Raw genomic sequence first — 6484 nt, 5'->3', positions numbered from 1 at the left:
CTTCTCTGCCACAGAACACACAATCTACAGATGCCAGATCTCCAGCCCTGCTCCAAACAACATGGGGAGAGCTGGCCAAACACATCAAGCCTGCTGGTTCTGGGTCCCTCACCCAGGTGTCAGCTCCCCCCCCCCCAAAAAAAAACAGAACCAGAAAAAGGGACAACAGGAGAAGGCCAAGAAACTCAACTGTTAAAAAGTGGCCTTTTAAACAATGAAAATTAGGCCAAATAGCCCCCCCCGCAAGAACCAGAACCAGAAGAGAAAAGGAACAACAGCAGCACAACACAGCAGCAACAAATCAAACACAGAATCCTTTTAAAACAGTAAAAAACGTAACTTTTAACAATACAGGAACTTTACCAACCCCTCCCCCCCAAAAAAACCCCTTCACCCTAACCCCATGAAATCCAAGCCACCCAAATCAGGAAAAGTAAAAGGACACTGCACTTTTAAAAGTCCTCTCACTAAAGTAAGATATGGGCAAATTGGCAAAAAAAAACCCCACCCCAGGCTCCATCCCCCAGCAGAACCCCCTAACCTCAAATAAGCTACCAGCCACCCAAATCTGGATAAGTAAAGGGACTCTGAGTCTTAAAAAGTCCTTTTACCAACTAAAATAAAAACAAGAACCCCAAGACTGTCTTACCTTAGATGTCTTCTCTACTCTGGGAAAGTCTGGTAAGGCTGAGAGAGAGCAGCAGCAGCTGAGGCCAAGGGCCAGCACAGCACAATCTCTCTCTCACACCAACACACACCAACACAGCAGCAATGGAGGAGTCCAGCCAGGCAGACTCCTTAAAAAGGTTCTCTGGCCCTACAGAGAGCAGTTTCAAAAATAGCACTGCTCTGTGATTAGCCAGACAACAGTGCTTACTTGGATACCCAAGTAAGCAAAAGATCAAATGAACAACAATGTTGCTGATGGCTGGGGGATCAGCTGCACAACAGCCCTGCAAAGCATGCATTTGCAATGCATTTTGCAAATGCATGCTTTGGATTGGCTGCTGGGGCTCCTCTTACCCCTCCCCCCCCCGATCCCAGGGAGGCTATGGGAGAGGCGGGAAAAGGCTACCAAAGGCGGAAAAGGAGGCAAGCAGCTCCCCTGAGGCTGCAGAAGCCCCTTTCCCGCCTTTTCCATGGATTTCCATATACTTCCGAATATCTATACGGAAGTATACAGGGAGCCATACTCGGCACCCGCATAATGGGCCCAATTGGATTCAGCTGTATGCGATTCCATATACAGCCAAATCAGGGGTGATTCGGCGGTTGATTCGGTTCGGCCGAACTGAATGCACACCCCTAATTGTGACTGCTCTGAGATTCAGAGTATAGGGTGAGATGTAAATCCAATATCTTCTTATTCATCATCATCTCCTTCCTTCCTTCTTTCCTTCCTCCCTCCCTCCCATCTTGTGTCTCTCAAACATCTGATGTTCATGATTTGTGGCTCTCAGACATCTGCTGTTTATTCTATGTGACTCTTATGTTAAGCCAATTTGGCCACCCCCAGGGATAGCCTCTTAAAGGCAATGCACAACATCGTACACTTTAAGATGCTTTCTCACCCCTTCATTAAGGTGGAGAATTAAACCCCCCTGGATTTTCAACAGGGGCCTTTGGGCCCATGATAATTCATAAGTCTTTTCCTAATTACAGTTTGGGAGGATTACCTCCTCAACGCACAGCCAGCAGTAGACTTCCTTTTTTTTCCCAATGAAAAATCTAATTTGAAGTGGGAATACAGAACTTAGTCGTAATACAGTAAAAATGGCTCCCCCTTGAAGACTGGTTTGCTTTGTTTTCATAGCCCCAATATATGAACAATGTAATTTCCATGCTCATGGTAGTTAATGAAACCGAGCAAGTAAAGTATAAATCTTCACTTGGTGGATTAGTAATGGCTTGCAGTGCGTGAGGTAAAATGATCCATCTAACAGAATGCATCCCCTCCCACCACACATGCCTTGGAAGCAGCTACCAACAACTGCACATAAAACCAAAAGACACTGAGAGGTTTATGTAACATTATTCATGCATAATTCCTGGTCCCCTGCTGTTTTGTATTTTCACTTTGCCAATTCTAATTCGTTATGCTTATTATGAATTATTGTTTTAATATTTCCTGCCTACTTAATTAAAAAAAGGCAACATTATGCTCCATATTGTTGCATTTCCATTTCGCTTTGCTGTGCAGTCAGGTTCCTTGTCTCCACCAGGCAGAGGTCATGGCGAAGGTGGGTCATCTCCTTGGAGTTCTTTAAATCCAGCATTTGTTTCAGGCGTCCAAATGATCTGTGACATACCTTTGGAGAGCTCTTAGCCTCGCCCTCCGAGAGGCCACGTGAAACTTGTGGACCTTTTGGGGGTCTCGTTTGCTCCCATTTTGCCGCAAGGATGAAATCCAACTTAAAATACACACTGAGAAAAAGCCATTAGTCTGTTTGTTTACTTAATTCAGGGCTTTTTTGGTAGAAAAAGCCCAGCAGGAGCTCATTTGCATATTAGGCCACACCCCCTGACACGGAGCCAGTCGGAACTGCATTGCTGTGCGTTCCTGCTAAAAAAGAAAAAGCCCTGGTCTTTCCCTGTTTCTCACCTAGATATATAGTCCATAGTTCCCTCTAAGCTGCAGTCTTGTGAGCAAAGATTCTACTTTGTGAGCTCCTGGCATTAAAGCTGTGAGCTGCTGCATCAATTAGTGTGCTCTGGGGCCATCCTTCCTGAGCTAAGACAAAAAATGTGTGAGCTGGAGGCTAAAAATCTGTGAGCTAGCTCACGCTCACTCAGCTTAGAGGGAACACTAGTTAGGACCAGGGCTTTTTTTGGAGCAGGAATGCACAGGAACGCAGTTCCGGCTGGCTTGGTGTCAAAGGGCGTGGTCTATTATGTAAATGTAAAAGTCCTGCTGGACTTTTTCTGCAAAAAAGTCCTATGTGCAAAAATGATGATGTCAGGAGGTGTGGCCTAATATGCAAATGAGTTTCTGCTGGGCTTTTTCTACAAAAAACAAACACACCTTGGTTAGGACCCTATCTCCGTCTCTCCTTTTTGCTATCAAGGATATTAGTTCCTAAATAAACCTTTATCTACATTTTAATCAGGAATTTCAGAGGAATCTGGTTTAAACTATCCAGAGTTGTCACCGGGTTTTTGGCACCCTAGCACCCCACCCCCATCTCACGCTTGCCCTGATGCTCTGCTCAGCCCCTTCCCCACCGCTGCCCCCCCGCAGTACTCCTGGCCAGGCTGGGTGATGGAGAGGTGGGCAGCTGCAAGAGCAGGTATGGCAAGGGAGGGTGGACTCCAAGCACCTCTGAGTGCACCCACTGCCGTGCTCTAGTCGGCCCCTCCCACTCGTCTCAGCTCACCCACAGCACTACTGGTAGGAGAAGAAGGGGAGGAAGAAGAAGATATTGGATTCATATCCCACCCTATACTCTGAATCTCAGAGCGGTTTACAAACTCCTCTACCTTCCTCCCCCACAACAGACACCCTGTGAGGTGGGTGGGGCTGAGAGAACTCTCCCAGAAGCTGCCCTTTCAAGGACAACTCCTGCGAGAGCTAAGGCTGACCCAAGGCCATTCCAGCAGCTGCAAGTGGGGAATCAAACCCGGTTCTCCCAGCTAAGAGTCTGCACATTTAACCACTACACGAAACTGGTGGAGGAGAGTGGCAAAGAGGCAGGCAGTGGCAAGGGCGGTGGGGAAGGAGCAACAGGATGCATGCGGGGAGGGAGCACGCACTGCCCACCCCTGTGGCTAGGTGGTGCCCTTGGTGGCTGCCTACACGGCCTACTGGGAAGCGCCGGCCCTGAAACTATCAATTAAATATTGAATTTCTTTTTTTTTCCCCTTATTAAATATTGAATTTCTTATTACATTGACAAAGGGGTCGTCCGGCTGCCCAGTTTGAGCATCACCAGCATTTTCCATTCTTCACGCGTTCTTCCTGATCTGCTCCGTTAGACTTAATTTCCACCTGCCATGTTCATGTTCCCCATTCACCTTGTCAGCTGCTATTCATCCGCAGCTTGCCTCTCCTTGCGAGTTAGCATTGCTCTCCGTACCTGCTGAATTCAATCACCTCTCCTTTGGTTCGCTTCTCATGTCGTGGCTTCGTTCAAGTCCTTTGCCCCTCGTGTTATCTTCAGTCAAGGGCTGGACTCTCCCACACGCCGAAAGGGTCAGTGGCCCGAGTCGATGTGCGTGTCAATTGCTAATGCCCATTTCGCTTCGCTAAACCCGTCCACTTAATTTTGCTGAGCGGCAGCAAATGGGTCTTCTGAGATGGGTGTCTGCCGTTCACTTCCACAAGTTGGGCAATCCTCGTTCACTGAGCAGGACTTAACTAGCACGAGATCGCATGGTTGGCATAGTCAAAGACATCTTTTATCTTATTGTACTTCTTTTTCTTTCTTTTTTTCCCCCCAAGTGGAGAGCAAGTTTGGTGTAGTGGTGAAGTGTGCGGACTCTTATCTGGGAGAACCGGGTTTGATTCCCACTCCTCCACTTGCACCTGCTGGAATGGCCTTGGGTCAGCCATAGCTCTTGCAGAGGTTGTCCTTGAAAGGGCAGCTGCTGTGAGAGCCCTCTCAGCCCCACCCACCTCACAGGGTGTCTGTTGTGGGGGAGGAAGGTAAAGGAGATTGTGAGCCGCTTAGAGACTCTTCGGAGTGGAGGGCGGGATATACATCCAATATCTTCATCTACCTCACAGGGTGTCTGTTGTGGGGGGGGGGGAGGTAAAGGAGATTGTGAGCCGCTCTGAGACTCTTTGGAGTGGAGGGCGGGATATAAATCCAATATCTTCATCTACCTCACAGGGTGTCTGTTGTGGGGGGAGGGAGGTAAAGGAGATTGTGAGCCACTCTGAGACTCTTCGGAGTGGAGGGCGGGATATAAATCCAATATCTTCATCTACCTCACAGGGTGCCTGTTGTGGGGGAGGGAGGGAAAGGAGATTGTGAGCCGCTTAGAGACTCTTCGGAGTGGAGGGCGGGATATACATCCAATATCTTCATCTACCTCACAGGGTGTCTGTTGTGGGGGGGGGGGAGGTAAAGGAGACTGTGAGCCGCTCTGAGACTCTTCGGAGTGGAGGGCGGGATATAAATCCAATATCTTCATCTACCTCACAGGGTGTCTGTTGTGGGGGAGGAAGGGAAAGGAGATTGTGAGCCGCTCTGAGACTCTTCAGAGTGGAGGGCGGGATATAAACCCAATATCTTCTTCTTCTTCTTCTTCTTCTTCTTCTTCTTCTTCTTCTTCTTCTTCTTCTTCTTCCAAGTAAATATCAGATTTATTTGGTAACTGGATGCTATTTAGAAGTTGGCATGGGGACCCTTCTTCTTGCCAAAACCTGGCACAATGTTGACAAAGCGGTGGTTGTACTGCATGCGCCTCTTAGCACGGCCTGTCTTCTTTTTTTTCTTCTCTTGCTTTGCAACTTTAGGGGTCTGGCCTCTCACTGCCGGCACGAGCCAAGAAGCCATGGACTTTGCCACCCAGCATGCGAGCAGCAACCTCTACAAGTTGTGAGGTCACTGATACCGCACTGGCTAATAACGGCATTATCGGCCAAGGGAGTTCCACCCAAGAGAACCACCTGATCCTCAGGTGCAATGCCTTCCAAGGACTCCATGTGAGCCTTTAGATCAGCAACTGTTTCTTGCCCAGACACCTCAAGGGTGTGCAAATTCTGCGCATGAATGAAGAGCTGCATGGTTCCAGCAGTCCCATGATGGAGGCCGGACAGAAAAGGAAACTGTCGCTACCCTGCGCACGCAGATGAGAGGAGGAAGGGCCTAATTGTACTTCTCAGGGCTTTTTTCTCTAGCAGGAACTCCTTTGCATATTAGGCCACACCAAGGGTGGGATTTTAGCAGGAGCTCCTTTGCATATTAGGCCAGGCCCCCTGATGTAGCCAATCCTCCAAGGGCATACAAAAAAAGAGTCTTGTAAGCTCTTGGAGGATTGGCTACATCAGGGATGTGTGGCCTGATATGCAAAGGAATTCCTGCTACAAAAAAAGCCCTGGTACTTCTCATTTTGGGGCACTGTAAGGCCAATGGGGGCAGATTTTCAACTTCAAGGACAAATTTGGAGTGTCTATAATGTAATGTAAGGAAAGTTAATGGAAGGACAGTGGAACAACTTTATCTGGTTCCTCAGTGGCTCTCTCAAGGTATTTTGCTCACAGCATCATCTGAAATGAAAAGAATAGTTGATATCCCTTGTGTATTTCATATACATTTTACTGTAATGCTAACTAAATGCGCTTCGCAAAGGCAAAAACCACCACCACTGTGCCTCCTGAGGGAATCTTTGAAGGAATATGTGTGTTATTCACCTTCCCCTCAGCCAATGACCTCGTATTAGCTGAATGTGTGTGTTCTTGTGAGCTAAGTACCCTTAAAATGGTGTGATATAGTAGAGAACTGGACCATTCGTACAAGGGCAGCTCTGTTGCAGTTCTGAA

General features: G+C 47.9%; 1 pseudogene; it reads right to left on the bottom strand.

The window, feature by feature from the left end:
• Positions 1-5326: 5326 nt before the first annotated feature.
• LOC132574778 (ubiquitin-like FUBI-ribosomal protein eS30 fusion protein) lies at positions 5327-5771 on the bottom strand (annotated as a pseudogene).
• Between the last annotated feature and the right edge of the window lie 713 nt (positions 5772-6484).

The sequence above is a fragment of the Heteronotia binoei genome, chromosome 7 (genome assembly GCF_032191835.1).
Source record: "Heteronotia binoei isolate CCM8104 ecotype False Entrance Well chromosome 7, APGP_CSIRO_Hbin_v1, whole genome shotgun sequence".
In the NCBI taxonomy this organism is placed as follows: Eukaryota; Metazoa; Chordata; class Lepidosauria; order Squamata; family Gekkonidae; genus Heteronotia; species Heteronotia binoei.
This window is presented reverse-complemented; position numbering and strand designations above follow the sequence as displayed.